The 23,721-nt window shown below is 41.8% G+C and overlaps 1 pseudogene; it reads right to left on the bottom strand.

The window, feature by feature from the left end:
* Positions 1-22,621: 22,621 nt before the first annotated feature.
* LOC145626048 (small nucleolar RNA R71) lies at positions 22,622-22,720 on the bottom strand (annotated as a pseudogene).
* Positions 22,721-23,721: the final 1,001 nt, after the last annotated feature.

Below are 23,721 nucleotides of genomic sequence, written 5' to 3' on the forward strand. Positions count from 1 at the left end.
GACAGTATTAATCATCCATTGGAAAATAGCAGGCGCATTTTTCAAGCTAAACGACATCACAGTAAAACAGAATAACCCCTAATTAAAGACGAAAGCCGTCTTCTTTTAATCTTCTTTTCCCCAGGGGTTTCTGATGAAAGCATAAGTAGGCATCCATAAAACTAATCAAGGAATGCCCGGATTTAGAGTCGACCAACCTGTCAATCTTAGGAAGCGGGTAACTGTCCTTTGTACATGCCTTGTTCAAGTCAATGTAATCTACAGACATGCGCCTGGTACCATTCACCTTGTTTACAAGCACAACGTTTGCAACCTGTAGACACCTGATTGTATCTCCCCAAAAACCAAACCCTGTGATGAATATCTTTCACATCATTTGATTATCGAACAAGGTGAAATATGAAAAGTATTGTAATTCGATCATTTTATATAAAAGTTCTTCTTTCTGTTTTCAAAAATATTTCTTTTCATACTCTATTTATGAAAAATGTCCAATCAAGTTTAGTACATTCCATAATCAGGGTTCGATAAATGTATTGTTGGATGTGGATTGAAAATACATTTCCGACGATATATTATAAAACCAATTCTGAGTCATAACGAGGAAGATATGGTCAAAATACTAAACTGGGCCAAAAACGAGTTTTATGTGTGACCCAATAATCATGTAGGGAGTCCACTAATCTTAATTATACTTTTTTAAAAGATAAGATTAAAGAGTTTGAAATGGAATTAAACTTTCCTTTTTTAAGTCCTAATTCTATTCGAGATCAAAGATGTTTAATCAAAGTCATATAGTATATTTGTGCCTCATAATCTTTATCCAAATCGTATATGGTTGGATAGATATTGAAATTATCTTTCCAATGATATATTATAATATTAATTTTGAGATATAACCAAAAGATATGAAACAAATACGAAACTCTATCCAAAGCTGACACCCTTCCACTACTTTGGCCAAATTTTTTATTTTACATAATATTTTAATCTGATTCTAATTGCATTGGAAATTAGACTTCAAAATCTATCTAACGACATATTATATGACTTTTTTCGACTTTTGGATCAAAATATATGATAAAAGCAAAATCCGTAAAAAACTATCTCATCACGCCGCTATGGAAGCATTTTTACTTCGAATAGAATTCGTTCTTTTTTTGATCATTTCGGGACTATTTTCTCTATAAATAGGGTCGTTATTCCCCGTTTTCAATCATCAACAATCATCTAATTCTCTTCTCTCTCTTAAGTAATAGCTTGTTCTCTTTCCCTCTTTCTAGCCTAGCCTTTTTACAAACACAATACGGCATTCACGATTTGTAGACACACCTAGCCAAGCTCGAATTTTCCTTTGCCCTAGATGTGAAAGGTTGATAATTTTTAAGGGTCTAATCCCAAATTTTAATTCTATTATTTTATTAGATTTACTATTTTAATATTTTCCTTGAAATTACTAACGTGTGTATTGTTTTAATAGAAAGAAATACAATGCAACAAAGTAAGTTGTTTTATTGCTATATCTATAGGGATCATGCTTAGATTATTTTAATTCCTAGTATCATGTTAGGATGTGTAGGCGTCGCTCGAAGTGCGCCTACGTTAAAGCATGTGGTGAATATGCTTGGCACTCATAGGAAGTGAGAATTGACATTACGATTAGGGACAACGATTAGGGACAAATAAAGTAGGGAGCCGCCAACAAGTTTTTAAGGAACTTGTAAACCGTTCACGGATTATAAAAGGCAACCACGACAAAGGGACAACGAAGGCAACAACGATTGACCCGTGAAGGTTACACCCCATTCATAATCCATGAGATCACTAACTCCATATGGTTCGGAACCACGAAAGGAGGATCGGGGATGATGGTACGAAGTGAGTCATGGAGTCACATTCGCCCGTATTGGCCTCTACTCGATTCTTATATTGAAAAGCATTCCTGTGATCTCAAAGGCATACAAACAATAATTCAATTCGCTCCAAACTATTATTTAACTAAATTGGTTCAAGATTAATGCACACATAATTCTAAAAATTTGGTGATCCTTTCAATTAATAATAAGATTAAAAGGGATCCTAAACCGGTTGTCCAAATTATCTTATTAGGCGTGATTTTCAATTACATATTCCCTTTAAACATGCAATATGGTGATCAATAAAAATAACAAAATAACATTAATATTAAAACCAATTTAATCACAATTCCAACAATATAAAATCGTTAGAAGAATAATAAAAATAAAAGGAGCATGACTCTTACTTTGATTCTGTTTGTTTGCAACTACAAAATAATAAACGAGTTAGTAACTTCAAGGAAATAAATAAACAATAGTTAAATTAAATTAAATAAAGTATAGTTGATTTTGGGGCCAAACCCTCAAACAATTCTACCTTTCACGCCTTGGCTTAAGGACAGAACCTCGAGTAAAATATGGACTCCTTTGAGTGCTTGAAGAAGGAATTTTGAAGTGAAAAGGGTAGGCTAGTGTTTAGATTAATAGCATAGAAGAGAGAAAATAAAAATAATAAAATTCTCGGTGCCCCGTACATCAAAAATGAGGGGGTATTTATAGGGAAAATGTGATGAGGGAGCACACGAAACCCTAAAATGATAAAAACCCTAAAAAAGTATCCCGTGACACGGTCAGACTGTACCGTGACACGGGAAGCTCCACCGTCAGACGGTACACTTTCCCGTGACACGGTACACTTTTGGAGTGTCGCGGGAAATTTTCAGAAAACGGGATGAAAAACGCGTTAAGGGTTTACGCGGAAAGGACACGGAATGTCCTGTGTCACGGCAGACCTCCCGTGTCACGGGAAGTCCCACCGTCAGACGGGAAGGATTCCCGTGACACGGTGGCAGTCTGCCGTGGCGCGGGAATTTCCAGTCCATTTTCCGTCTAAATTCATTTTTAACCCTAACTTCTTTCGGCTTTTTAAGTGCCGATTGATAATTTCGGGCTTTTTTTGGCTTTTATTATTCGGGCTAAAATAAGAAAATAATTAAATAAAAATAAATAAAGAGTTTGGGCCAAAAATAAGTAATAAAACAATAAAATAAAAAAAAGGTTTGGACTTAAAATAAGTTGGGCTGAAATTAAAACTATGTTTTTACCAAACATTAAGACTAACCCATGGACCGTTCAAAAGTATGTATTTAATAAAATACGATTTTTTAAGGACTCTCGGGATTAAATACTAAACCCGACCAATAGTGGCGGTGAAAGGTTATTTATCATCGGGTTTGGTTTTGGGGAGAAATTTTTAGGTGTCTACAGAAGCCCCCACTTTGACTGAGTCTGTAGAAACGTCAGTTTCAAAAATGATAGTCAAAGTAGCCGATAGGGACGGAGAATGATTTAAGACGTTCTGCGATCCTAAATCACTCTGCATACGCCGATACCTGCAGAAAGATGTTCATTCCACAGATAAAAGAGTAAAGGGATAGAATACGTATCTGGCACCAGTGTATCGGTGACAAACGAATTTGGCAGCTTCCTAAGCTCGAAGGAATCCACCGAGTGACATTTGTTGAAATGCTTTCCATGCTTGAGGAAAGCCGACTGAAGAGTTTGGTAGTTTTCTAAGCCTGAAGAAAGCTACCGGATAATACTTTCCATGCCTGAGGAAAGTCAACGTATGAATTTGGTGTCATTCTATGCTTGAAGAATTCCACCGATAATGCCTTCCATGCTTGAGGAAAGCCGACAAAGGAATTTTGTGGTTTTCTATACTTGAAGAAAAATCCACCGATAACGCTTTCCATGCCTGAGGAAAGCCGACTTGGCGGTTTTCTATACTTGAAGAAAAATCCACCAATAACGCTTTCCAAGCCTGAGGAAAGCCGACTTGGCGGTTTTCTATACTTGAAGAAAAATCCACCGATAACGCTTTCCAAGCCTGAGGAAAGCCGACTTGGCGGTTTTCTATACTTGAAGAAAAATCCACCGATAACGCTTTCCAAGCCTGAGGAAAGCCGACGATTGCTGAAATTGGTAAGTGTATGATGGTTCGTGGGCCGCAGATTTTCACGATTTCAAGCCGATTATCCGACCATATTAAGTACTTAAAATGCCGAAAAATAGACCTTGATGCTTGCCGGGGGTAAAATGGTAATTTTAGTCCCTTTGAAGTATCAGTTAGAATTTTCCGCGTGATTCCAGCGAAAAATAATCGCCCAATAACCTTGAAAAATCGTTCAAACTGGTCAAAAACGTCAGGAATATTCGCTGACAATGCACAGAACTGCCGCGCCACGTCACAACCTTGCCGTGACACGGGAATAACTCCCGTCAGACGGGAAAAAATCCCGTGTCACGGGAACATTCCCCCCCCTTTTTTTTGCTGTTTGAATCAGTCAACGCGTGAATGTTGTGCTTTTTTATCGACGATTACCAGCGCGCCACGTCAGTAGTGTACCGTTACACAATAACGGTAACCGTGGCACGGTCAACGGGGTCCGTTGCAACGGTTACTTTTTTTTTTTGCTTAAAATTCACATTTTGCTTCACCATTTCGCCATTTCTCATCTGATTCTCACTCCAAAAAGTTCAAAAAACTCCTTGGGTTGCCGTGTCTCGTCGAGTTGTCACCGGTGCTCGGCTTGTCTTCCCGTCGGACGGTTTCCACCATCGTGTCACGGTTTTCCTGCATTTTCTTTCCTTTTTTTAATTTTTTTTTTTGCTTTTTGTTGCGGGTTGCTGCTTTTAATTTTTGCTGCTGCTGTTGCTGTCTTCCGCCGGAGCTGCCGTCGGGGTCACCGGAGGTCCGTCACTTTTTGAGCTTACCGTGACACGGGACAGCTTCGCCGTGTCACGGATTGTGCTGACCGTGTCGCGGCGGTCTGCTGGTGGCCGGAGCTTTTTTCGAGCTTTTGGAGTTCGAATTTTCACCGATTTTGCTGTAACTTCTTGCCATCTTTCTCATTTTCGACCCTCTACAAGCATCCATGTAAGTTTCCTTTGATTTTTGTCTTGAATTTGCTTCACATAAGTAATTTCATGACAAACCCTTAAAAATCAATTTGAGGGTTTTTGATTTTGAGGTTTTATGTTGAAATTCTTGTCGTGATTTTACGTGTATATGTATGCATGTGTGTTTGTGAGGAATTTGAGACAAAAATTGCATAATTTGATGGAGAATTGAGCAAATCACCATTTTTGGGCACTACTTTGTGAAATAATGTTCATGTTATTCCTTTGTTCTTGAAATGGTGAAAAAATGGTGGTGAATCTTGTGAAATGATGTGTTGATTCATATTTTGCACATGTACTATATTGTCATGGAGAACATAGTATCATGCGGCTAGGAGAACTGAAGTATTAGTTTGTCATGGAGAAACTAAATACCATAATTTTGCCAATTTTTAGCCTGGAGGTAAAAATTTAGCATATAATTCAAGAAATTAAATAACTTAGGAAATGATGCTAAGTATTTTTATTTTTATTTTTATAAATATGCCACTTGAATTATATGTTTAGGAAATGATGCTAAACATTTAGATTTTGACAATAGCATGCCTAGACGACGAGATTGTGATCTTTCTACCCATGGCCGGCGTCGGGCTTTTCGGGAGGACACTCCCACTGTCCCTGAGGGCATGGACGACGATGTCTTAGAGTCCGAGCCTCGGACTTCTACGAGTAGGGGTAGGTGGGTTCCACCTCCGTGGACTCCAGACCAGTTAGTTTTCTGTCGTGAAAACCATGTCTCTCATCGCCCACTCTCCGGCATAGTCGATGGCACGCTTCGCCAACATGGTTCCGGAGCCGGCGATTTGATCCCTCGACTTCACCAGGTCATTACGAGGGATCCTGCTACGAATGCCCTATGGGAATCGGCTGGCTTAGTAGATTTCTACACGGCGGTTGTAGGGTTTCGCAGCCCCCGGGGTTGCGGCGCGACAGTCGTTCGCGCATTGTTGGAGTATTTCTGGGATACTACCAACACCTTTCATTTTGCTTGGGGGGAGATGACGGTGACCCCTATAGACTTCAGCATGATCAGCGGGCTGCGCTTCACCGACTGGGCTGTAGGTCAGATGTCCGATCTATCTTGGGGATCGGCTGAGGCAGCTGATTTGTTGGGTCCGATTGTTCAGCACATCAGGACCCGGCCAGTGTCTCGAGGTGGTCCTAGGAGTGGACGGTCGGAGCTGGCTTCAGTTTTAGCTCGCGGCTTCAAGATGGAGGATACGACGGCTGAGCAGCGGGTGCGGATCTTCATCCTGATCCTGATCTCTATGACCCTTTCTCTTGATAGGAGTTCACGCGTACTCCTTTGCTACCTCCCCTCTTTGGCCAGGATCCATGAGATAGGATCCTATAGCTGGGCCAGTCTTGGGTACGCAGATCTCCTTTTGTCGCTACGCCACGGTTGTCGGCAGCTGAATGACGAGTCTCCCGTCACCGTCTATGGTCTGTGGAGAGTCGTAGAGGTGATGATCTTTTCCCTTTTTATTTCACTTTAGCTTGTTCGACTCATGTGCTAAACATTAATTTTCATTGCAGCTATGGTTCTACGGGTACTTCCCAGGCTTGGCTCCTCGCCGGCGTCGTGGAGCGGTCCATGACTTCCCCGTCGGGGCCAGCTGGCGTGATCGAGGAGAGTCGCGGGTGGAGTCCGTCCCTGCACTGCGTGGGCTACTACGCCGAGGCACCTCTTCTGTTGGCGTAAGGATTAGTTTTGTTGCGTTTTTTCCTTCTGATGTTGTTTTCGTTGTTTCACGCCAACTTTTTATGGTTTCCAGGTTCCCATTGATGTCTAGTATCGTCCTTGGGCCGGGATGACTGATCTACCTGAGGCCCTGCGTCTTTCAGCGTACCGTACCATTTTGGTTGGTACCGGACGCTTTGTCTGATATTTGGGGGAGCGAGTCGTCCGTCAGCATAGCGGCGATCGCTTTGTGGTGCCCTCATCTCCACCAGAGTCGATGCTGGACTCCCGCTTGATCAGAGAGTTGATCAACAGGGGAGAGCGCTATACTCTTCCATGGCAGGAGCTTGTTCACATGGAGAGTGACTATGCGCGGGACTTACTTCCCTCTCTGGCTCCTCCACCCCGTCTTCCTGAGGTATGATTTCTTTTTAGGATCTTCTTTACTAGTCTCTGTTTTAAATAGTCGAATAACTTGATTATTCGATCATATTTTCAGACGACCATCCGCCCTGTGGGGAGGATCGAGATTCCTCCTCAGTCTGTCCGCTATCCAGGGCCGATCGGTATTACCGAGGACCATATTGCTGACGCGCCAGAGGGTTACAGACAGGCGCAGGAGTCTCTGCCCGAGGTCTTTGAGCCGGTGAGTTTTCTTTGACGCATTATTGACCCTTTTTAACACTGCTTGTTACTGACTTTTCTTTGTTTTATCGTCAGCCTAACCGCCCGGAGATGATGGGATTCATGAAGCTGGTTGACGCCCTGAAGTATTGCATCATCAAGCTTCGGCGTGGTGCGAGTTGTCGGAGCTCTAGCGACGTTCTTGAGGTATCATTCATTTTTTCACTTCTACCATTTGTTTTATTTTGCATTGTTGACACCTTTTGATTTTGTATCTTTCAGGAGCGACGGAGGTCCCGCTCGCGCTCGAGGCCTAGAGGCTCGGACGAGGAGGAGCTTGGTCGTGGTAGACGATCTCCTGAGATTCGCCGGCGTTCTCATTCTCAGCGAGAGCCTCAGACTACTCAACCATTTCAAGAGGCTCAGTGGCAGCAGCCTCAGTCCTCCCAGCGCTTTCCGGGCCAGAGTCAGGGGCAGCGACAGTCGTTTTCGCAGCCTCCGCAGCCTGAGTTTGGGTCTGTTTTGACTCCCTTGGATCCTGGTTTGTTTTCAGCTCCATTGTCCGGGATTCCTCCACCGGTGTCGGGCTTGTTCTCAGTTCCGCTGTATGGGACGATGCCTTCACCGACGATTCCAGTGTCTTTGGGCCAGTCTACACCGTTTTCCGGCTGGACGGGTCCTGCCTTGAGCTTGGCTACCGCTGGGGTTACAGGGACTAGTAGGGACACTACTCCCCGTAATCGGATGGTGGAGGGACTCTTCGGTTCGCCGTTCCCATATGCACAGGGTGGAGACGATACTGATTCTGGCTCTAGGGACTTTTGACCGAGGGTTTTTATTTGTACATACTAGACACTTGACATGTTTATTTATTACGACTCTTTGTACATTATTTACGGTTTATGTATTTATTATTGTGTGTTAGTGTGTGCTTGAAACTCCTTGTGTGTGATTGTGTATTTATTAACGACGCGACGAAAAAACATAAGTGGAGTAATGGAGGGTACCGACCTTCCCCAAAAGAAAAAGAAATAAAAAGACAAGCAAAATAAAATTACCTTCCCCAAAAGAAAAAGAAATAAAAATAAAATGATAATAAAATAAATGAAATTACCTTCCCCAAGACAAAAAATAAAATGATAAAGAAATAAAATAAGTGAAATTACCTTCCCGAAAATAAAAAGAAATAAAAAGACAAAAAATAAATAAAGTGATAAAGAAATAAAATCTTAAAGTGATGAATAAATAAATAAATAAAATAAAGATAATAATAATAACAAGAATATAGATAAAAAAAAGTGAGAATTTTATTAGAAATAAAACTCTCAGAAAAACTGAAAAATAGACGGTGAAGATAAAATACTATAAAAATCCGGATAGATACAGAAAAAGATGAAAAAAGAAAACGCGTGAAGTGCCGTGACACGGCACTGTGTACCGTGTCACGGCAGAACATGCCGTGTCACGGCAAAAGTTCCCGTGACACGGTGGAACTTCCCGTGTCACGGGACGCGTATTACTCAGCGGTGTGTTTTACGCGTATGAAAAGATAAATTCTGGGCAGTGTCGAGCGCTTTTACTATAAAATAAGACCAGTTTATTCATGATATGAATAATTACGAAACACAAAATAATTTAGAATTTCATATTTCAATAATCATGTCTCAGAATTTTGATAATACATTGCGCGACTGGTCTTATTCTTTGACCAATGCTGAAAAAAGAGAATTAGAATTATTTCATGTCAGGGGTTTGCTAGCCCTGGGACACGTAGCTATTGAACATGATTTTCTTAGGGCAGCATTAGATTATTGGAGTCCAGAAACACACTGTTTCAAATTTGATTATGATGAAATCTGTCCCTTGCCGGAGGAATTCGGCGCAATCTTTGGATTTTCTGCTAGAAATCTTATTGCCATGCCTACCCTACGTGAATATTATTACCAAGATTTTGAACGCCATCTGAATCTAACAGATCCAGATTTGAATAGAATTGTTTGTGGTAATGAAGTAGACTTAGAAAAACTTGCTAATTTATATTTTAATCGCCCTATCTCTGAGTCTTATCATGTATATCGTAGAAGGGCATATATTTTTTGCATGTTTAGCAAGCTCTTATTTGCAAACGGTAGGGTAGGACATGCTTGTCTAGCGTCTGTGCTTGAACATGTCGAATCTGGAAGATCTCCTATGCCGACGTGCCTTGGAGAGACATTTCGTGGCCTTGACGAGGCAAAAGCTGACCGGAAAGCCATCAGGAAGGGCTCTCTGGTACTACTGCAGGTAAAAATACGCTCCGAGTAGCCCCCGTGACACAAAATAGGCACCGTGTCACGGTGGGTGTCTTCCGTGACACGGAAAAACCTGCCGTGTCACGGCAAAACCTGCCGTGTCACGGGAATCTGCTTGATTTTTTTTTTTTTTTTTTTTGCTGTCGTGACACGGGAACTTCTCCCGTCAGACGGGATAAAATCCCGTGTCACGGGAATATTTTACACGTTTTTTTTTTTTTTTTTTTTTTGCAGATTTGGTTGATGGAGCGTTTGGAACTATTCGAAGCCCCCGACGATGTTGAAAAATATGGCCCTAACGACCTAGTCCGCAGGAAAAAGAATTACTCTGCGAACTTGTCGTATGAAGATTGGAAAAATTTCTTTGCAAAGAGAGAATTTTCCATTCGTTGGGTGGTGCCTTGGTGGAGGCTTACTAGGATGGTTGGCACGAATGATACTCCATATTTTCGTGTTCCTAGTATCTCAAAACTGACCTTTTATTGCCCTTCTCGACTGATGCGGCAGTATGGACTTGAACAAGTAATTCCACGCTATAACGATAGTCCTCGTGAAGTATCGTTGCATGAAAGTAACGTTCACAAGTACGAAGCTTATTGGATTGGAAGACCTTTGTGGACCGTTTCTGCAAGTGACCAAGCCCCTCCTCCTTTATCTAGTGCATACAAGGCATGGTTGAACCCTAGAAGTAGGAGGGAACGATTTGGATCACGCAAGTCTGATGTGAAGAGTCGTCTTGGAAATAAGAAAGCTCCTCCTAAAGATCGTCTGGGTCCGAGAACACAAGGGATTGAGTTTAAGACTCCTATAATGCCAAGAAAGAAGAATTATGTGAAAGGGAAGGGTAAAGAAAAGATGGTCTATAGGGAGAAACAACCGAAAAAATTCAAGAAAGGTGAAAGGGGTGAAAGTTCGACTAGGGGTGTGACGGTTCGGACTACGAAAGACACATTAATGGTGAAGGCCGACCTAATTGACCAAGAGAAGGATGTTCCTAAAGAGAAGAGAGATTAGATCAATAGTGCTTTGCTTTTTATGATTTAATTTTTATTTAAATAAGGCATATGATGCCAATACTTGTAGTCGCATTTATTTTAATAATAATAGCACATTTATTTCAGCCTTAAAAATAAAAATTACAATGACTTTTATTAATTATTTATTTATCCGAGTCAAGGAGTCGGACGCAATGGAAGAACGAAAATAAAAACTCGAACAATGAATCCGCACGAATGCACCACTATTCTAAAAATAAAACGGAAAAACTGAAATTCCACCGTGTCACGGTGAAAGGGTCCCGTGACACGGTAAAAATTCCCGCGTCACGGCAATTTTCCTTTTTTTTTTTTTTTTTTTTGTTTTTTTTTGTGCCGACAAAAGGTGGCGTGGCACGGGAACTTCTCCCGTCTGACGGGATAAAATACCGTGTCACGGGAATTTCCCTTCCCCTTTTTTTTTCGTTCATGCCCACCGTGTCGCGGCAATTTTCCTTCTTTTTTTTTTTTTTTTTTTTTTTTTTTTTTTTGGCCGTGACGCAATGCTGAACTGACGCGCATATTTGATCAACAGAGGGAGGATTTTTTATTTTAAAGTGGTCGGGCCCCCTTGTGGGGTTGCCTACGTATCCTAAAAAGGAATCAGGCCAAACGTAGCTCTATTGGGTCATGAACCCATGCGACTAGGCATAGAATTTCTTGAGTTGATCCAAGTTGGTTAAATTATGGAAGCCGTTACCGTCCATGTCTACCAATTGTTCCGCTCCGCCAGACAGGATGGCTTTAACAATGTACGGGCCTGACCAGTTCGGTCTGAATTTTCCTCTTGGATCTAACACATTTTTACGAAGTGCCTTAAGCACTAGGTCACCCTCTTTGATATTTCTGGTCTTGACTTTTTTATTAAAATGTCGTGCCATACGCTGTTGGTAGGTTTGGACATGATGCAAAGCTGCCAAGCGTATTTTATCAAGCAAGACCAGTTCGTCGTATCTTGCTCTAATCCAGTCGACTTCATCTAGTTGGCTTTCCGATGCGATTCGAAGAGAAGGGATTTTGAGCTCGATTGGTTGTACAGCTTCAACTCCATAGACCAAAGAGAAAGGGGTAGCCCCTGTTGATGTACGAACAGAGGTTCGATAACCCCAAAGGGCGAAATGTAGCTTACTTGGCCAATCCTTGTAATTTTCTGTCATCTTTTCGATGATAGTTTTCACATTTTTGTTGGTCGATTCGACAGCTCCGTTTGTTTGTGGTCTGTAAGGTGATGATCGGTGATGCTTGATATGATATTTCTGTAATAATTCCTCGCATTCGGCTTGGAAATGTGTTCCATTATCACTAATCATCTCATGTGGTACCCCATAGCGGCATATGATATTTTTCTCAATGAATTGAGCTACGTGTTTTGCCGTCAGCTTGGCATATGAGGCAGCCTCGACCCATTTGGTGAAGTAGTCGATTGCTACGAGAATGAATTCATGCCCCCCTTGTCCTGGTGGTGTTATTTTTCCAATGATGTCAATGCCCCAAGTGGAGAAAGGCCATGGAGAAGTATACGTGTAGAGAAGCGAAGGTGGAACATGCTGTAAGTTTGCGTAGACTTGACACTTCATACATTTCTTGACGTATTCGTGAAAATCTCTCTCCATAGTAGTCCAATAGTAACCTTGTCGTTGAATCTTTTGGACTAACATCTTTGCATTCATGTGTGTTCCACATATACCAGCATGAAGGTTCTCCATGGTTTTATGTGCTTCTTTCTTGGCTATACATAAGAGATTTCTTCCCATTGCAGTTCTCTTGTGGAGTTCTCCCCTGATGAGCACATACTGTGAGGCCAGGAGCCTCAAAGCACGACGTGCCCTTTTATCGATATTAGGAGGGTATTCTCCTCTTGTCACATAATTAAGGATGTCCGTATACCATGGCTCTTCATCTTCTTGTTGTGGTTCCTGTTCATTGTCAAGTGCATGAACATAAGCTGGCTCATATCTTCTCTCTATCATCAGTGGCATTCTGATTGTGTCAGCTGGAATTCGCACCATTGATGCTAATTTAGCTAGTGCGTCGGCGAACTGGTTTTCTTCTCTTGGCAAATACGTATATTCCACTTCATCTAGTTGCTCCGTGAGAGTTTCTAAATGAGCTTGATACGTAGCGAGACTTTCACTTTTCACTTTCCATCTCTTGGAGATTTGGTTAATGATTAGTGAAGAATCACCGTAGATTATGAGTTTCTTAATTCCCAAGGCGACAGCTGTTTCTAACCCCAAAATGCATGCTTCATATTCTGCGGCATTGTTGGTGACATTAAAGTCGAGCTTCATGGAAATTGGGATGTGCTCTTCTGACAGGGTAAAGTCGTATCCCCTAATCAAAAGTAAATACCTAAGTCCTCTAACTAAAGTAGATAGGGAAGTAGGGTCGATCTCCACAGGGAAACAAGTCTTTTTACTCCTAATTAATTATTATAATCTAAATTATCTAAGTAACCAATATTTATATTTGAGCATGAAACTAAACTACAAAGAATAGGAGTAGGGAGAAAACAATATATAAAAGGATCTAGGGCATAGGTTCACCAATAAATAATACTCCAGGGTAAAACATAGTAATCAATCATTGACATTGCATAAATAACACGATCAACAGGCTCTCGCAATTTATTAATCAACATAGATCTAAAAGGCTCTCGCAATTTACTAGATCTAAGTTCTTATTGAAAATAGCCTTTAATATCAAATTAACATCTGCTTGATTCATCAATTTAATATTTCTATACTTTTACAAGCCGCAATTGTAAAACGTTAAAACAATTCAATAAGAAATTATCATGCAATACCAATAATCAATAATAGTCATTCATCAATGCATCAATTAACCAGATTGTAAAGGGCTTTCGCTACGTATTACAATCACATAATTAATTTACCGGTATTAAATCTCATCTCTCGAATCTTGACTTAACCATTTATAAATTAACTTGCCTATTGAAACTAGACCTAAACATTAATTCTCATCTCTCGATTCTTGAATCGATGTTGCCAAACTCATGCATAAAAGATAGGCCTAATCTAGTCACAGAGCATTAAATCAATCAATAGGAAATTAATCTAGCACTGATAATCAACAACAATAATTTACCCCTTCATATTATTTATTAGATCCCCATAAACCCTAGAAATTATACTACTCACACATATTAAAAACTAAACTAATCAAAGTAATAAAATAAATCATGGTGAAAGGAATAAAATAAATAACTAAGATTAAGGGAAGAGAAATCGTGACCAAAATAAATCTGGAATTAATGAAAGAATTAAGAACAAAGGTTTAGAAAGAGATTAAGAGAGAGAAAACTAAGTAGAGAGAGAAAGTCTAAGAGAGAAGGAGATTAAGAGAAGAGGAAGAGAAGATGATCCCTAATAATCGTCCTAAAAACATACTTAAAACAAAACTAAAACAACTCCTAATTAGAAACTAATTGCTCGTCAAAAGACCCTTCCAGAAACACGCGCTCGATCGGGCTAGAGGCCGCCCGATCGGGCCCGCCTTTTTGCTAGCACACTCTTCTTAGTAGCACCGCCCGATCGTGCTAAGCCTCGCACGATCGGGCGCGCCTTGGGCCACGCACCAGCACGTATCTTGCCCGATCGAGCTAAGCTTGCCCGATCGGGCCCTTGTGGCTCCTCGAGGCTTTGGACTTCCGATTGGGCTCGAATCCTCGGCCCAATCCGGATCTCCTCTTCGGGTCTTGAATACTCGGTCCAAACCTCGGTATCCCGATTACCGAGCCCTTACTCACCGGCTCTCACCGGTCTTGGGCTCCAAAAGTGGTCGTGTTTCTCCAATGCTCGTGATTGCTCCAAAATATCTCGGGAAAATACTCCAAAAGCATAAATCCCTGCAAAAGTCAACCAAATCTACGAAAACACTGGAAAACACCGATTAGTAATATAAGTGGCTCTAAAGAGCCAAAAACACTACTAATTATGACCAAGGGACGGGGGTAAAATAATACATAAAATGGACACATCATCTTCATTGGGCGATACAAGCAAGACTCCTACACCACATCCCTTTTGGTTTGAAGCTCCATCGAAATAGAGCGTCCAACTATCATCTTCGGTCATGAGTAAATCTTCGTCAGGGAAATCGTACTCATCTTCTTCTTTTTCAGCTTCTTCTAGCGGAAAGTCTGCTAAGAAGTCAGAAACTGCAGAACCTTTGATGGCTTTTTGTGGCACAAATCTCAAGTCAAATTGAGCTAGATTGACTATCCACCTTGATAATCTGCCGTTGAGTGTTGCTTTCTCGAACAAGTATTTGAGAGGATCCATCTTGGACACAACATGCACTGTATGAGTGAGCATGTAATGTCTTAGTTTCTGTGCGGCCCATACAAGTGCGAGACACAACTTCTCGAGTGGTGTGTATCGCGTCTCATATCCTTGAAGTTTCTTGCTCAAGTAATAGATTGCATTCTCCTTGCTTTCGATCTCTTGTGCTAGCATTGCCCCCATCGTTTCTCTTGTGACCGTAAGGTAGAGTCGAAGAGGAAAGTCAGGTATTGCTGGCGCTAGCACGGGTGGGTTTGCCAAATACTCTTTGATTTTGTCGAAAGCCTTTTGGCAATCATCATCCCATGTGACTGGGACATTCTTCTTAAGCTTCTTGAATATAGGTTCACATATCGCTGTGAGCTTTGATATGAACCTACTTATATACTGCAACCTTCCAATGAAGCCTCGAATCTCCTTCTCATTTTTGGGTAGTGTCATGGCCATGATCGCTTTTACTTTCGAAGGATCTATTTCAATCCCTCGAGAACTGATCACGTATCCAAGTAATTTGCCTGACGTGACTCCGAATGCACATTTTGCTGGATTTAATCTCATGTTGTACTTGCGGAGTGTTTCAAAGAACTTGCGAAGGGCAATAATATGGCCTGGGCGATCTTTAGACTTAACGATCATATCATCGACATAGACCTCCACCTCTTTGTGCATCATGTCATGTAATAATGCTGTAGCTGCACTTTGGTAGGTGGCACCCGCGTTTTTCAACCCGAATGGCATTACCGTATAGCAATATGTACCCCATTGCGTGATGAATGTGGTTTTCTCCATGTCTTCTTCGGCCATCAATACCTGATTATATCCGGCGTAACCATCCATGAATGACAGGAGTGCATGGTTTGCTGTATTATCGACCAGAATGTCAATGTGAGGTAGAGGGAACCCATCTTTTGGGCTTGCTTTATTGAGATCCCTGTAATCAACACACATTCTGACCCTTCCATCCTTCTTTGGAACTGGAACCACATTTGCTATCCATTCCGGATACTTGGATACTCTGATGAAACCTGCGGCCAATTGCTTCCTGATTTCTTCCTTGATTTTGAGAGCCACATCTGGTTTCATTCGGCGCAACTTTTGTTTGACAGGCTTCATACCTGGAATGAGTGGTATCGTATGCTGAGCTATATCCCTGTCAATTCCTGGCATATCTTGGTATGACCAAGCAAATACACCAACAAATTCACTAAGCAAGTTAATTAGCTCTTTGCGTTCATCTTGACTTAGTGTTAATCCAATTTTTACTTCTTTAACAGTCGTATCATTGGAAATGTTAACTGTTTTTGTATCTTCAATAACTGCTGTTTTATTTTCGTGTTCTTCCATTGCTTTTATTATTTCTTTGTCATTTTTATCATTAGCAAAGCAATATTGATCAGGGCTAGGGGAATGGCACGCATCGTAAGCAAAGGTACTCATTTGATTGAATTCACTGGCTAATACATCAAGAGAGGCAAGGTCGGCTGCGACCTCACCAGAATTATTAGGACTAGAAAGAGAGGACTCAACAAGAGACTCAGGGTTGAATTCTACAGTAGAAAGAGGGTCGGCCTCAGACTCTAAGGACTCGTCTACAGACTTAGACTCAGACTCGGACTCGGACCCAGACGACTCAGACTCATCAAACATAGGACCCTCGCCAGCGGTTATTTCCAACTTCTCTCCACTCGGCGTAGTGATCCTCAATGTCTTGCGCCATCCCCTTGAAATGTTGTCAGCTTGGACAATTAACTCGGAGGGGTCAAAATCCTTGTTTGCTATGACAGCTTGAACGAGCTCGGAGTTATCATTGCAGACCGGCTTGGATTCATTTTTCTCCATTCCAAAAAGAAGGTTGATTCCCAGATCATCAGAGTTCAGGCTAGCTGGCTTCTCGGTTGTGGAGAGCTCTTCGTCTTCATCGATGAAGTCACAATCGAGGAACACCCCGAATCCCGGTTCACGGATCCCATTATGGACAAATGGTTCAGGGAATTCATAGCATGGGAAGTCTTCCCCTTCTTTGATGTACTGGCCATTGAGGGTGAACGGATATGGATCCATGGCCATTTCCGTCTTCGTGATTCGAACGTTGTTGCGAGCCTTCATTTTCAATGCAGCTTGTTTCAAATCTTCTTTTGTTGGCTTGAATCCCAAGCCGAAAGTATCCTTCTTGAGCGCACCAGGATGGCCCCAAGATTTAGCCATTTTCTTCTTGAGCCCAAGGGTCATTCCAGGGAAGTGACCTTGCTTCTTCAGAATGGCATTGATACTGGTTTTTGAATAGGGATCGAAGTCGAGACGGCACTTTTCCTCCTCTTCGATCACGAGAACATCATCTAGTGAAAACCCCCAAAGATCTTCATCTTCTTCGTCATGTTCAACATGGACGATAGGAGTATCAATAACTTGAATGCGCATAGGGGAAGCATCGATAGTAATTGGAACCCCTCCAACTATGGCTTTCACTTTCTGGTGAAGCGATGACGGAATCGCCTTTAGCTCATGAAGCCAAGGGCGTCCTAACAACAGATTGAAAGAGGCCTTAATGTCCACCACCTGAAATTTGGTGCGACGTTCAATGGCCCCAGTAGTTATATTCAGTATGATAGTACCCACGGCTTGACGGCGAGTATTATCGTAAGCTCGAATCCCTTGAGTGGAGGGAGTCAATTCTTCATTCTTTATACCCAACTTCTTTGCAGTACGGAGTGGGCACACATTGATTGCAGAGCCATTATCAACCAGGCTCATGGGAACGTTCATCTGCCTACACACTACAGTGAGGTGTAAGGCCTTATTATGTTGGTCCCCTTCCGGGGGTAGATCCTTATCAGAAAAGGAAATCAGATTGCTAGTACTCGGCAGCTCAGTAGTGAGAAAGTTGACCAATCCTTGAGGAGTCATGTCATCATCGACGCCTATTTTCACCAGAGCATTCATCACAGCCTTTCGATGCTCGTGGGAAGTGGCCAAAAGCTTCCATACATTCATCTCCACCTTGGTCTTTTGCAGTTGTTTGACCACATCGCTGTTCACAGGGTCGATGGGATCAACTATCGGATGTGATTGTGGTGGAGGTGGAGGTGAAAGTGGGTTAGGTTGTTGCAATCGTCCACTTCTGGTGAGAACCTTGACCTCAAAGTCCCCCCAAACATCTTCACTGGTGCCAAGAGATGAACAGGCTATGTCTTTGAGATAGACGTCTTCATCATCACTATCCCAGATCCCATTCACTTCTTCAGTACTTGAGATAAATACAACTTCCGGCAGAGGTTCATTCACAGGTTGAATGAGTATTGACGGATCAAAGGAGACTTCATCTCCCATGATAGCCAAAGCATCAGAAAGAGGACCTGTTTGAATGTTAGGCTTCTTGCCCCCTGGAGGGACAGGAAGTTGGTTAGCATCAATCAGGTCTTGGATTGCATCTTTCAGCCTCCAACACTTCTCAGTGTTATGACCCTTGCCTTGATGAAACTTGCAATAAGCATTGGGGTCATAGCTAGCGGTCCTATTCTCAGGTCGAGGTTCTGGAAATGGTTCGATTGGCATAATCAGTCCCTGACCATGCAAACGGTCATAAGCAGCATCATAAGTCATTCCCAAAGGCGTATAAACCCTCCTTTGCCTTTGGAATCTTTGAGGAGGAGCATTAAGGGCCAGCACATCATTGATGTTGATATTGTTGGTAGCATTATTGGGCTTAGAAGACGAAGAAGAAGGAGTGTCGTTCTTCTTGTTTTTCCAAGTGCTGTTGTTATTGTTGCTACCAATAGACTTCATTAGTTCATCTTTGATATTGATTCCAATATCGTATACAGCTTCAAAGGTACTTAGAGGCAGAAACTTCAAGTGTTTCTTGTACTTATGAGTCAGATTGGCAATGAACAAGCGAACCATTTCCTTCTCCTTGGGAGGATCCACCAGGAGCGCAGCTGTTTCTCTCCACCTGCTTAAGTAAGTGGTGAAGCCTTCATTCTCTTTCTGTTTGAGAATGGAGAGTTCACGTTCAGAAGTCTTGGCCTGGATGTTACACTTGTACCGATTCATAAAGCTTTCAGCAACATCCTCCCAGGTCGCGACATGCTTGGATTCCAAAGAATAGAACCATTGTTGACAGGCATGCTCTAAGGAAAGAGGAAACACCGTAGGGAAGAGTGTCACATCTACTCCCTTAAGAGCCATAGTTGCAGAAAAAGCCTTCAAATGGAAAAGCGGATTATCAGTAGGCTTGAATTTGGGAATGTCAGCAGTGGAAAACTTCTCAGGAAGCTTCTCTCTTATGGACGAAGAGGTGACAAGCTGTTCCACATAAGTGAACTCTTCAGAAATCTTGCTCATCTGTTCCTTAATCTTGTCCATTGCAGCAGTAGTGACATTGTTTTGATTGTCTTGCTCTACAGTGCTGACTCTAGTGGTGAGTGTCTGCATCATGTCAGACAATCTTTCGATTGTCCTGTTGAGGTTCTCAATGTCTTCCTTAGTGGCCATTGGTTGAAAGTAGACTGGAGATGGATCTTGTGGAGATGATTGAGGTGGTTTCCTTGTACGCCTCTTTGGTATAAGAGGTTGTTGAGGTATGGACTCGAACCGTAACAATCTACCCCTGCTTCTTGTCCAAGTGCTGTGACACCAAAACAAACACACCTTTAATGACCAAACTTAACCTTAACCTATCCGGATTAAAAAAAAAGAAATTTTTTTTTTATTAAAAATCTATAATTTTGAAAATCTACTTATTATTATTTTTTTTTTAAAAAAAAAAAAAAAAAAAACATGGGAGGATACCATCCGACTTACTCCGAAAAAAAAACGACACAAAAACGAGACTTCCCTAAAATACGGTCAAAAAGTGGTGCACGACTAAAGAAAAAGTGTGTGAACACGATATGTGAGTGATTAGGTGAGGTTATAGACGCGTGTTTTGACCGTATAGCTAGACACGACACAAAACTGGACACAGCATTCGCACAAAAATCGAGAAAAAGACTGTCAGGACACTTCCCTGGGCACCGTGTCACGGTGCAGACTGCCGTGACACGGGAAAGTCTACCGTCTGACGGTAGACTTTCCCGTGTCACGGCACTGTTCACCGTGGCGCGACAGAACATGCCGTGACACGGTGCGCAGTTCCAGGTCAGTTTTGTGATTTTTTCAGATTTTAATCGATTTTAGGTCCGTACTAATTACTATGCGAGAATAAAAACCCCCGGTCATGGGTTAAACAAAAGAGCAAACACATGAGGGTTAGCACCAAACATCCACGTAGCATTTAGGCACGATGATAAAAAAAAGTTCGCAACCTAGAGTCGAGATCTATGTTCAACTATTGGTCAAGCTTTGGGTGTCAAAAGGGTACCATGGTTAAGAGATTGGACGCGTTGATGAGTGTCATTTATGGCACTCATAGGGTAGTCTTTTAGGGTTATTTCTTTCCCCTTTTCATGCTTTCTTCTCTTATTTTTGGTCCTTTTTCCTTTAGTTTCTCTTTTTCCTCTTTTCCTTATGATTCTCGTGTTTTTATCGTGTTTTTCCTTTATTTGGCTCTTTTTCCCTTTTATTTCCTTTCTTTGTTTACTTGTGTAGGTATTGTGAGAATCACTTTGGCAAAGGATTCAATTTGGGACCTTAATGATCAAGCAAGGAAGAAGCATTTGGCTAGAGAGGGCTTAGAGAGGCCTTGGAGAGGCCTCGGAGAGGTTTCCAAGGCAAATCCAGCAGGCCGCGGGCGCGGGTCATCTTGCCGCGGGCGCGGGCCTATGTTACTCAAAATTGCCAAAACTTGGCAGGAACTTGCCGCGCGGGCTCTCCGCGGGCGCCGGTAAAATGGAGAGGCCGCTCCATTCAGAGAGACCGCGGCCCCCTGATCAGGCTTTAGGAGCAGGGGATTAGCCGCGGGCGCGGGTTTCACTGCCGCGGGCGAGGGTCTCTGTTGCCGCGGGCGCGGGGTCTGCCCAGATAGCCCGCGGAGGGTTCCGTACCCATTTCTCCGCGGCCGCGGGTCTATCGAGAGAGGGCGCGGGAGCTGCCGATTTCTTCTTTGCTTATAAATAGAATTGTATTTCCTTTTTGAAATCAACTTTTTGATAATTTTCATTAGCTTAGTTTTAGAGAGAGAATCTAGAGAGAAGTTAGAGAGAAGTTCTTGGTTTTGGATTTGTAACTCAACATTTGATCAATCAAGTTTAGATTTCTTTAGTTTCAATTACCAATATTAGTGAGAATCTATTCCTTCCTTCATCTTTTACTTACTTGCTATTTGATTTTTGCTTGTTGCTTGTTCTCCTTTGGATTTGAATTTGATATTGTTGATTATTTTGATTTCTTTTAGATTTTGATATAGGAATGAAGATTAAAGAAATATCTAGTTGTTTGTTCTTAAATTTCACCATGATTAGTGAGTAGATTAGTTGCTAGGGAAAGGGAGAAGCATGTTTGATTAATGAAATAGCTAGTTGATGCTCTTTGATTGATTGATTTGTTGCAATTAAATTGGTTGACATAGTTTTGCATGTGATTGATTAGACTATGAGTGATCAACCTATAAGATTAATCTAGATTGCATTGCAACTCTTAATGACATGAACAATTGAATTGAAAGTTGCTCTAATTGATTGGGTTTGCTTGTGATTCTTCTTGATTTGCCTTTCATAGTGACACCTAGATTGGCCTATAGGAGATAGCATTTGAACTTTCTTGATTGCTACTATTGTTTGTCCATTGCAATACTTGAATTAATTGACTGAGCTCTAAACTAGCATTATCATTGAACTTGCATGTGGAACCCATATCCCTAGTGTTTAGACCTTTGTTTTACTTGATTAGACTTGCTTTATTTTACCATAGTGCCAACCATAATATCAACTCCATCTTCGAGGTAGCTTGATTTAGACTCTAGTTTTCATCATTGCATTCCCTAGGGATCGACCCTTAACTTGCCCTATATTCATATAAGGTTGGTTAGGTGTTTATAAATTTTGTTTGACTTGGGGGAAGGGTAGATAACAACATACATTTTCCCCTTGTCAAAATGGCGCCGTTGCCGGGGAATGCTATTGGTGCTTAGCTTTTGTTGTTGAGTCTACTTCATTTTAATTGAAAAAAAAAATACAAAAAAGATTTTGTTTCTTTAGGCTACACTTGTAGCCGTGCTACTAATATTTTCTTTGAAGTTTTGCATGCATAGAGCTCGTGATCAATCCATTTTGCCTTTTGACCCGGAAATTGAGAGGACTCTCTCAAGAAGAAGAATAGCTAATCGATTCTCCTTGGGGTATAGTTCTTCAAGTGAGGAAGAGATTGAAGAAGAGCAAGGCATGGGAGAAAATCCGAGAGTGGCCTTGAAGGAGTTAGGAATACCCGGTGCTTATAGGTTTGAGAGCGGCATAGCTCCGCCTACAACACCGGCAAATGATTTCGAGATTCGGCCGGCCATGATCACCTTAATTGAGAGGAGGCAATATAGTGGGGCTAAGAATGAGAGCCCGTTGAACCATCTTAAAGAATTTGAAAAATACTGCAACACCATCAAAGTCAACGGAGTTTCTCAAGAGTTCATACGCCTCAAGTTGTTCCCCTTCTCTCTCATAGGAAGATCCTTAGAGTGGCTAGATAAAGAGGTGAAGCCCAATTCCTTGAGAACATGGGATGATGTTACAAAGGCCTTCTTGTCCCGTTTTTACCCTCAAAATAAGACGGCGGAGGCAAGAGCCTTGATTCAAGGTTTCAAGCAAAGGCCAAATGAAAGCCTTTACGAAGCATGGGAGAGATACAAAGAGTATCAAAGGGAGTGCCCTCACCACGAAATCCCAACATACCAAGTGGTCCAAATCTTCTATGGCGGTTTAAGTCCCCAAGGCAAGTCATGCCTTGATGGGGGGGGGGGGGGGGTCGGGGGTCCTATCATGAACAAGACCGAAGAAGAAGTGGTGGACATCATTGAGGACGTGGTGACGTACTATAGAGATTGGCAAGATGGGGAGAGAGACTCTTCAAGCAAGCAATCTTCTTTGTACTCGGTAGACCATCTAAATGCGATCAACAACCTTTCCTCCCAAATGACAAACTTGGGAAAGGAGATGACCGCAATCAAAGCCAAGTTGGAGAGCACTTCTACTTCATCCCAAGCTTCGAATCTTCCCTCCCAATTTAAGGGGAGAGGTACTCCTAACTCTCAACCCCCTCCCTCTTCACATAATATGCCTATGGGTTGTTTGTTTTGTGATGCATGTGGATCGTATGATCATGACTCTAGTAATTGTCCTAATGAATGTGTTGATGAGTTTGATAACAATGAGAGTGAGCATGTGAATTATGTGTCAAATAATAATGCTCAAAGGTTTGATAATCAAAGAGGTCAATGGAATAGGAATTACCAAAACCAAGGCAATTTTGACAACTATAATCAAGGTGGTGGTTATAGAAACCAAGGGAACCAAGGTTTTCGTGGTAGCTATAATAATCAAGGTTATAGTGGCCAAAATCAAAGCCAAAATTATGGTAATCAAAACCAAGGTTATGGAAATCACAACCAAGGTAGTGGTAACCATAATCAAGGTGGTGGTAACCATAATCAAGGTTATGGACAAAATCAAAATAGGGGTACTTGGAACAATCAAGGGAAGGGCAAATTTCAAAATAATGCTCAAAGAGGTCCCCCACCCGGATTTGTTCCAAGGACTCAAGGAGAAAATTCCTATTCCCAACCTTCTTCACCTAGGACCAATTTGGAAGAAATAATTGAGAATCAAACCAAGTTGTTGAACACATACATGGCCGTTAGTGATAAGAAGTTCAATGAAATGATGA

This window comes from Chenopodium album, chromosome 3 (assembly GCF_948465745.1).
Source record: "Chenopodium album chromosome 3, dcCheAlbu1.1, whole genome shotgun sequence".
Classification (NCBI taxonomy): domain Eukaryota; kingdom Viridiplantae; phylum Streptophyta; class Magnoliopsida; order Caryophyllales; family Amaranthaceae; genus Chenopodium; species Chenopodium album.